This window comes from Adiantum capillus-veneris, chromosome 6, assembly GCF_014529385.1.
Source record: "Adiantum capillus-veneris isolate H3 chromosome 6, ASM1452938v2, whole genome shotgun sequence".
NCBI classification, from domain to species: Eukaryota; Viridiplantae; Streptophyta; class Polypodiopsida; order Polypodiales; family Pteridaceae; genus Adiantum; species Adiantum capillus-veneris.
Window position 1 is genome coordinate 127,371,412 of NC_140936.1, and position 10,204 is coordinate 127,381,615.

Sequence of the window (10,204 nt, forward strand, 5' to 3'; positions counted from 1 at the left end):
ACATTGCTTTTTTGCGCTTAAAAGTGGGTGTTTTAAAAGTGCTTCAAATTTCAAAAAGAATATCACTCTCCTAAGGTACGTCAATTAAGTCTCCTAACGTAACATACCACAATTAATGAGACTAAATGTAATTTACTGCTGAACGCTGGGCCGCTTCTTTTCCGCTTCAACATGTCTGAGCTGTCTTTGTCTCTGAGATCTCTCTTGGAGCTCTATCTAGCTTCTCTCTGTCTTTCTCTCACAGAGCTCTTGCTGAGCTTTCTGTATCGCTCAGCCCCCTCTCTCTCTCTCTTTCTCTCTCTAAGCATGGCTCCTCTTGTGTTTGAGCTCATGCTCATCTCTCTCTCTCTCACGAACTCTATCTCTATAGGTTCCTCTTCTACTTGATGATTCTTGAGGTATGTAAACACTTATTATGCTTTGTTAGTATCTTGCTAATTAGTGCAAGAAGTGCCATGTATTAATTAAAAGTATAGCGTGTAGTTATGATTTGTATTGTATTTCTTGTAGAGCAATCCTTTGAAAGTATTGCAACAATGGAGCACAGTGAAGAACTGTCTATCAGCTCATCGTCATTGAGTAGAGAAGCTCAACTTCAGCGCAGAAAATTAATGAGGGAATATTGGGCTGCTCAGAAACGAAAGCAGCGTCAGGCAACGGTCAACTTTGTGACGGAAAGCAATACAGGGGAGATGGATGAAAGAAAGAAATGAAGGATATGTCAATCTATGGTACAACACTTTGATACATTAACCGTGGGAATGGATGCAAGTGGTAGGAAGGAAATCTTTGATGAACTTCTTCAACATCCTTGCTTCCGTACTATGCAGAGTAAATCCAAAGAGTTGGAAGCAATTATGTTGAGAAACATCCGCAACACTTTGAATCATGTGAAGGTCCCAAGATCTTCAGACGAGTTTTTTGTGAAGAAATCAGCAATGATGATGTTGGTGAATGGTGGAAGCAAGGAGCAAAACACTGACATGAGCATACCGCAAGCTGCCAAGCTTATGGGGATCCACAAAAGAAACTTATATTCAGCCAAACATCACTTAATAGTGTCAAGTGAATTTGATGGTTCGTTCCCTGCATCTGCGTGTCATAGAGATGATGCACGGAGAACTCACATCACTCAAACTATTAAAGACATAGTCTTTCAATTTTGGACGGATGAGACGAGGGTGTCCCCCAACAAGAAAGATGTTTGCAGTAAGAGACTAGCTAGATGTTCATATGTAAAGCATCCAATCCACCTTCTTGAGGGCCTCAGGTAATTGATATATTTTTTTAGCACTTTTTATTGGTGCTACGACTCATATTCTTGCTACAACATTATGTTTCTATACCACTTTTTATTGGTGCTACAACTCATTACTGCCATAACATTATGTTTCTATACTTCTTTTTATTAGTGCTACAGCTTGTTTTGGTGTTTTGCACCACTTTCTAGTGGTGCTGCAACATTAAAAAGTGGTGAAACATTACTATACCGGTCTCTAATTGTATTTGAACCACTTCTAAAATTTGATCAATAGTTCTGAATGTTTTTGAAGCACTTTTACTTGTGTTTCCACACCACTTTTTAGTGTCTTTGAACCCGTTTCTAATGTTTTGCAGCAGGTTTTAATGTTTAAGAATCAGTTTTTACTAGAAATGCACCAACGCTTCACCGTAAACCCTACAAAGTGGTGTTCACCCACTAAAAAGTCTTGTTTACCCAATGCTAACAGACGTGTTTTACAAAATCGTAGGGGTGTTACAAGTGCAAACGTTTTTGGTGGTGCAGCTCACTTTTTCCAAGTGATGTAGCAGCTTTTAGTCATGGTGAAACAGTTATAGTAGTGCCATAGACTTTTTACTGCTGCTACACGAATGGTGCCCACCACCTTATGATGGTAACCAAAACCATATTAGTGGAGTTTGAACACATTTTGTTAGTAAACACTTACAAGTGCTATCACACCACAATGAAGCGGTGGACACAACACTTACACGTATAAAAACCACTTTCACGTGGTGTCTGACCGCATTCAAGTGGTGAGAAGCCACTTTCATGTGCTAAGTCACTACGTCAGTCCATCACTCCATGCAAGTGGTCTCCCAAGTGGTGTGACACCACTTTCAAGTAGTAACTAAAACCTTATCACTGCAATCAAGCGGAAAGTTCCCGCTTTAAAGTGGTTAGACACCGCATTCAAGTGACAAGAAAACGTGTTAAAGTGGTGACTGCCCACTTTGAACTAGTTTCTCACCACTCTCAAGTGGTCATCAAATGGTGAGACACCACTTTCATGTGCAAAGTACTACGTTAGTCATCACTCCATGCAAGTGGTGAGACACCACTCCCAAGTGGTGAGACACCACTTTCAAGTGGCCGAACACCGCATTCCAATGACTTGAATCCGCGTTCAAGTGGTGACTGCCCACTTTGAACTAGCTTCTCACCATTATCAAGTGGTCGTCAAGTGGTGAGATACCACTTTCAAGCGATAGCTTAAACCTGGTCACTGCAATCAAGCGGCAAGCTCCCGCTTTCAAGTGGCCAGACACCGCATTCAAGTGACCAAAATCATCGTTCAAGTGGTGAGACACCACTTTCATGTGCTAAGTCACTACGTCAGTCATCACTCCATGCAAGTGATGAGGTACCACTCCCAAGTGGCAAGACACCACTTTCAAGTGGTATCTAAAACCTTGTCACCGCAATCAAGCGGCAAGTTCCCGCTTTCAGGTGTCCAGAAACTGCATTCAAGTGACTAGAATCCGCGTTCAAGTGGTGACTGCCCACTTTGAAGTAGTTGCTCACCACTCTCAAGTGGTCATGAAGCACTTTTCACAAGAGCTCCTCCACTTCCAAGTTGTGTTGGACCACTATCTAGTTCTGATGCTGGTATGTCGCCTAGTATTTTGTCCCTCCCAGCTACTTTTTAAGTGCTAGATTTTAATTGGTGACTGGCCACTTTGAACTAGTCGCTCACCACTCTAAAGTGGTCATCAAACACTTTTATTGGCGGTTCATCACCGTCAAGTGGTTTGAATTCACTTTTAAGTCGTGCCAAACCACTTTTTAGTTACGTTGAATGCGGTTTCTCACCACTATTAAGTTGTCCTCACACAACCTCTTAATGTTCTACCTTTTTGTATGGTTACTAGTTTCTACACTAATTTGTATTTGTGGTGCATTATTTTCACAGGTAAAACAATACTACTGAATGTATCATTACTAGTTTTTAGTGGTGCACACCAGTTTTTAGTGATATAGAATCACTTTTTAATGTTTTGAAACAATTTAACCAGTTTTGAATGCTAAGTTTATTTTTAACATTTGTATACATGTATATTGCAGGTGGAGCTTTATTTAAGATTCAAGACAAAGTATGCAGATATTTAGATTTCGCAGCGTTGCTTCGAGTCTATGAAACCGTTCTTTGTCCAAAAATTGAGGGATCGCTACACCTACTGTTGTATTGTGCATGTACAAATGATTTTCCTTAAAGAGACAGTAAATCACATGCGGACTCGAAGTTTTGATCTTCATGGTTCTTGTTGCATGTGCAGCTGCCCTATATGCCTTCATCATGATGAAGTTGTCAACCATGGATGTCTTGCATACAAAAATGCAAGTATGAGCACCACTTCACTGTTGGAGTCTATACTCTGCCCTATACTTGCAGAACATAGTTTCCATAGCTACCAATGCTTAATGGGAACATGCAATGCATGCGGTGTAGGTAATATTCAGATCTATCCAAGAGAAGAAGTTGAGCAGAGTAAGCAAGTATCTGTGAAGTTTTTTGAAAATATAGTGGGTGCCACTGGATTAAACAATGAAGCTAGAAAGAGCACTGTGAAAGACATTGTCCACAAGAAAATGCTGCCTAGAGAACTTTTGCGAGTGTACCAAGACCACTTGAAGAAGTATGTCACTCACAATTTTATATTTAGGTGGCAAGCACAACAGTTCAAGGACTGCATTTCATTGTTTCCAGATGATGTGGTTGTCTCCGTCGTTGACTTTGCAGAGAACTACTCCTTCAAGGAGCAAAATGAGATCCAGCCAATGCATTGGTACCCTAAGCAGGTCACTATCTTTGTCCTGATTACTTATTTCCGCATCGCATCAGGTGCAATAAAGAAGACCATGCACTTTTTTGTCTCAGATGATAAACAACATGACACCTTATTTGTGCAGCATGCTTTTCTCTTACATGCTCAATGGTTGAGAGATCAAGGGCTACGCTTTAAAAAACATTGGGTTTGGTCAGATGGCGCAACTTCACAATTTAAAGCAAAGCGACCGTTTTACTTTGTTGCTAGATATTGGAGCCTTACTGGCATGGAAATGAATTGGAATTTTTTTTGCTCAGGACATGGAAAGGGGGAACATGATGGGGATGGGGCTGTCATTAAAAGGGCTCTAACTCATGAGCAATTGAAGCAAAATAGTGTGCGGTTGACTTGTGCAGTTGAAGTTGTCTCTTTTTTGACAATGCATCTCAGTACTGGAGTAACTACTATGTATGACAAGAAAAAGAGGGAGGTCAGTAGGGTGTTCTGGGAGGTCAAGCTAGGCGATGTTCAACGATACCATCAATGGGACTGCAAACCATTGAAGGGCTCAAGAGCAATGCATTGTGTGAATGGGTATTCTGAGAACAACACTTGTGCATTGCGATCAAAACGGTTGTCATGCTTTTGTTTTCCTTGCAGGCTTGGCCATTGGAGAAAGTTTATGAACATATCACATGTGGAGACGTGGCAATATCACACTTTGGAGCCACTTGCTAATGATTCCCAGTCATACGGAGACTCAGACGATGAGGAGTTCCATGGTGCCACTTATGCAGGTCATTATGACTCCTTAAGCGATGCTCTCACACCTGGAGATAATTTTGCTGTCTCTTCTGAAGAGAATAATGAGGAGGCTGTTGACTTCTACATTTTGAAGTGTGTAGTAGCTAAGGTCCTAACAACTAACGAGCAAATTGATGCATGGGGAAACAAGGTAGAGAAGCATACTTATATGGTCACGGGCCATTGGTATAAATCCCTACAAGCAAACTTGTATGAGCTATGGGATAACAAGCCAGTAGTTTTCATATATTCCCACTTGATAAGGGAAATAAAGTTCCCTATGGAGCCTGTAGTTCTCGATGGCATAGGATAAGTGTTCGAACTTTCCAATGAAAACCATGAGGCAATATACAATAGCATGCCCTTTGAATTGTAAATCAAATCTGATTTTATATCATCTAGTGAAAGATTGAACAAGATGGAATTGGTGTAAACGTACGATGGAATTGACATGTTGGTTTTTGAGAATGCTTCACCACTCCCCCCTCCCCCCCCCCCCCCCCCTCCCCCAAACATCACCACTAAAAAGTGTTGCAGTTTCAGAAAAACTCAATAAAAATTTACCACTTTTTAGTGGTACTAAAGTGGTTTAGCACCACTAAAAAGTGGTTTAGCCCCACTAAAAAGTGGTTAATAATGCTTCACCACTCCCCCCAAACATCACCATTAAATGGTGTTGCAGTTCCAGAAAAACTGTTGCAATAACATAATAAAAATTTAACCACGTTTTAGGGGTTTAGCACCACTAAAAAGTGGTTCTGAGACATTCAGAAGTGTAGAGACATGTATAGTGCAGAGACAGTAAAGTGCCAGAACTTCTGTATATTACAAAAAGTATATTACAACAATTATCCAGAAACGTCTACATATCCACCAAGAATGTACAATATATAAGGTTTCTGGCACTTCTGGATGTACAATCTCATTCATCTCCATTTATAACAAAGTGCTCAAAGACTAGACTTGAAAGTTCATCTTTGGGATTGCTGATGGGGTTTGCCTTTGTATGCTCCAGGGTATTGGGGGTTAGTGTCCATCTGCACAGCCATGGCAACAGTGTGCGCGTGAGGTAATCAGGGTCTTGTTCTTCATCAAGAGGATCAAAGGTGGGTGGACATATACAGTTGTCCCAGACATTGTGCAGATTTTTATATCTGGAGTCATCTACCATCAATGTTCGAGAGGAGTCGTATTCTGGAAACTTGTTCCAAACATGGTAAAGGGGCTTCAAAGACACAGGTTCACTTGCAAGGTCTCTTGGAGCTCCAGCAATCTCTTCAAAATACGACCACTTTTCACATTGCCAGTTTGAGAAGAGATCCCTAAAGTAATAAGTCCTATGTTCCCATATGTCTGGTCAACATGTACTGAGGATAAGCTCAATGTTAGCAGCATTACAAGTGCTCCAAATCATTGCATCTGCTATTTGCCTCAAATCCCAAACAAATTGCTCAACATCTCTACGGTAGTAGATCCACAACTTCTCGTCCACTCTTTTTAGTTTAACTCTGTCGGAAGCTCGATGTGGAGGGTGTTTAAGTTGTCTAGTCTTTGGATCACGTTTGGTTACATCTCGTTTCACGAATAGTCCATCGAGATCAAGGATGATGAGCTTTTTGATCTTGCAGAAATTCGAAACAAGATATCCCCATCCAGGGCAGTTTGGCGAAATCTCCTCAATTTCGGGGCAAACTGCTGGTTCCTAGTCTTCCTCTACTTTATCTGGTGTTACATCTGCATCCTGCTCTACATCGTGCTTAGCTGCTATGTATTCAACCTTCTCATCTGGTTCTTGAACATCTCCAATCCAGCTAAGTTCTGCCATAGACAAGTAGCATGCCTTAAAAACCTCAATCAGACTGACATATTAACCTTTTCAAAATACACTTGAAAAGTATACCTTCCAGGCTATTGATTTCCATTTCATTAATTTCCTGAACTTCTATGGCAACAGTCCACTTGGCAGGAGATACTGAAGAGAAAAAATAAGCTCTACTTGAAGATGGTCATGATGATGTCGGAAAGAACAATACGAGTACAATAAATAGACAGTCAATGAACAATATGAGTACAATAAATAGACAATCAATGAGCAATAAACAACTAGTGAACGAAAAATAAAGCCGTCGTTTCATTATCATCAAAATGAGGGTACAAAGACAAAATTACAAAGAGGCTACAAAGCACAAAAGGTTAATAGGGGCTACAGAAGTTTCTTGCGGGACTTTGGTTTGGGAGGTTTAAGGTTGGGTGCTTGGAGGTTAGTCTTTTTCTGAGCAGATGAAGGCTCCTTGGATTTTTTACCTCCTGGAGTAGGCTCTGGAGGCTCGGATGCAACCTTAGCTTTTTTCTTTGGTGTGGCGCGCTCTTCAGTGTTGCTCCTCTTTTTCCTACGCCCCAAAATCTCTACACAAACCTGTGAAATAAGAAGTTCTGAGTCCTCATTAGACAAGTTCACTGTTGTATCCTTTTCAATTGGCTTCTCAGATGATTTTTCAGCGTCCTCTACGTCCTTGTTCATTGCAGGTTCTGGGTTCAGAGGCACCTCGGCTGACTCCTTGGATGCGTCACCTTGAGCTCCCACTACATCTACTCTTTTTTCAGCTCTTTTTTCTGCCTTTTGTTGGTCCGGAGTGTCTTCACCTGCTTGTTTCTGCGATGCATTCTTATCCCCGTACCCACCACACATGCTATCAATATTGGGCTTGCGTGATGACCCAGCTTGGGAGTCTGCTACATAAAAGACAATGTAATAATACTCAATATTAAGTTATGTGAACATTCAAAGAGAAGAATGTTCCACAGAATATTACCAATTCCATCAACAAGAGATCCAAAGATGCCTTCCATTGGATCTTTCTCTGCAATTACATGGAGAAAAGAAACAAAATGGTCAAGAAATGAATCTACAATCAGCTTCATATCATAAGGTATAAAAACATCGATTACCTGTACCAACATGCTCATCCATGTTTGCCTCTCCAGGTGCTAGCAGCTTCAAAGCATCTTTTAAAGGTTCCTCACATCCATGAAATAGACACTGGCCGGAAGACTTACAGGCATTTACAAAACAAAGTGGGTGATACGGATGTTGACACCGGAGCATGTAGACACCGGTAACAACAGTCTGCATGATAGACATCCCACAAGCAACACAATCACCTAACTGCACACAGCTATTGTCCGATCCCAAATGAACAGGCGGCCTGACAGGAAGGATAGGCATTCTTGACTTGAACAAATTAATAATCGTTTCCACAAATCGAAGATGCCCTGTCGCCACTTCTGCTTCCCATAACAAAGTGTCATGCTGACCCTGTAAAAAAATAGCACTGCGTACTTTATAAAACAGTATAAGTGTTTGTGCATTACTTTCAAGAGTCTTCATCACTTTATGTGGTACCACTTAAGAGTGTTATATAAACACATTTAAGTGGTCTTTTACCATATAAAACGGTCTCTAACCATTTTTTCCTAATTAGAGTTTAACCACTTTTAAGTAATATCAACTACTACTAGGTGAATCAATCAAGCTTACATACATGTAACTGTGCTGCCTCTTCACCTAGGTTATCGAGATTGTGCACTTCAATATCAAGTCCCATGTCTTTGAGAGCTTCCTTTCTGATTTGAATCAAGGTCTCAAGCTTTGCCATTGCTTCCTCGTTTGGTACAAGCCCAGCCTTATGCAACTTGAGTTCCTCCATATCCTTGTTCATTCTCTCTACGATCTTGGCAGCGCCTCGCATCAAACCAACCTGCTCATCTCTCTTTGTCTTTGATTGATCTAAAGCAATTTTTATTGCTTTGAGACATTGCTGCTTCTCTTTTAGCTTTTCAGCAGCATTAGCCTTCATGTTAGAAATAGCTGCTACATCAACCGTTGACGCAGAAAATGTAGTCGAGGAAACATTTGACATTCCAAATGTTCCCATCGAGCCAAAGGCCCGCTTCTTTAGAAATTCCTCCTTAGCCAGCCCTGAAAATTGATGTCCACCTGAGTATGTCTTCTAGTCAAAGCCTGTGCCAGTACTGTTAGTGTAATTAGGCATATTTTCTGCATTAAATTTCCACTCGCTTCCAAGACATGGGCCGCCGTTTGTGGACCTCCATTTCTCCCAATTTCCTATTTAAAGTTTTCTGTCGTCGTAACATTTTGATAACACCTTCAGCATACACAGCCCATGCAACTACACCTTCAGAATCTTCAGCGGCCTTGCACTTCTGCCAAGTAAATCCATGTGCAAAATGCACGCCTACCTCGTTGTTTGGGGGAGCTCCCTGATATACTTTGTGGTATAGCATGAGACATTCTTCATACATTTCAGGCCTCAGTCCCTTTCAATGCATCTTCTCCTTTTGGTGGCGCTTGTAAAGCCATACACTAAGCCACTCCTCATCTAAGAAATCATCATCACATAGGAGCTTCGGATCCTGGCCAACCAAGCATAGCCCATATTCGGTATGAAAATCTTCCTTGGTGAAGCAAAATTTTGTTTGAGTGGGTAAGGCCACTCGTGGTACTGTCCACCTCCCTGTAAAAACATATAAGAATGCATGTTAGTATGTAATGAGCCATAATTAAACTTGTTTTTATCAACAATAAGAAGTGGTTGAAATGATTTCTGCACCATTCTCATTGGTACTGCAAAAGTTTTAAGTGGTGGTGTACCACTAAATGGTTCTCAACCACTTAAAACTAGTTAGGTAACACTAAAAAGTCCTGCTACACCACTATTTTCTAGTGATACATCCCCTTTTGGTGTTTCTTCACTACTTTAAAGTGGTGCACCAGCACATAAAAGTGGGTTGAACCACTGTTCAGTTGTGCTACACCGATGTGAATTGTTGTACACAACTTAAAACTGGTGCTACACTCCTAAAAAGTGGTGCTACACCAATAGAATGTGGTATCTCCTTGTAAAGCTTCATCACTTAAAAGCACTTAACCACCACCTTTAGCAAAGATGCAGAATTAACGATTATTGCACTTTTGTAAAGCATTACTAAAAAGTGGTTCTACAGCACTGAAAGTGGTTGACCATCACGCACCACCACTTAAATGTGATTTGAACACAAAAAGTGGTGACCGCCACTTTATTGGTGTTTACCACTTTATACCAAATAACGTTCAGGTTAAGAAGCACCACTTTTCAGTGGTCCTACACACTTTTAAGGTACCGAACAACGTTCTAGTTAAGGAGCACCACTTTATAGTGATGTTTACCACTTTATAGTGGTCTTCACCACTATAAACACCACTTAAATGTGATTTGAACCACAAAAAGTGGTGAGCACCACTTTCTTGGTGTTTACCACTTTATACCAAATAACGTTCAGGTTAAGAAGT

General features: G+C 40.8%; 1 pseudogene; it reads left to right on the plus strand.

Annotated features, from left to right (window-relative positions):
* The first annotated feature begins 536 nt into the window (after positions 1-536).
* LOC147456244 (uncharacterized) lies at positions 537-1,152 on the plus strand (annotated as a pseudogene).
* Positions 1,153-10,204: the final 9,052 nt, after the last annotated feature.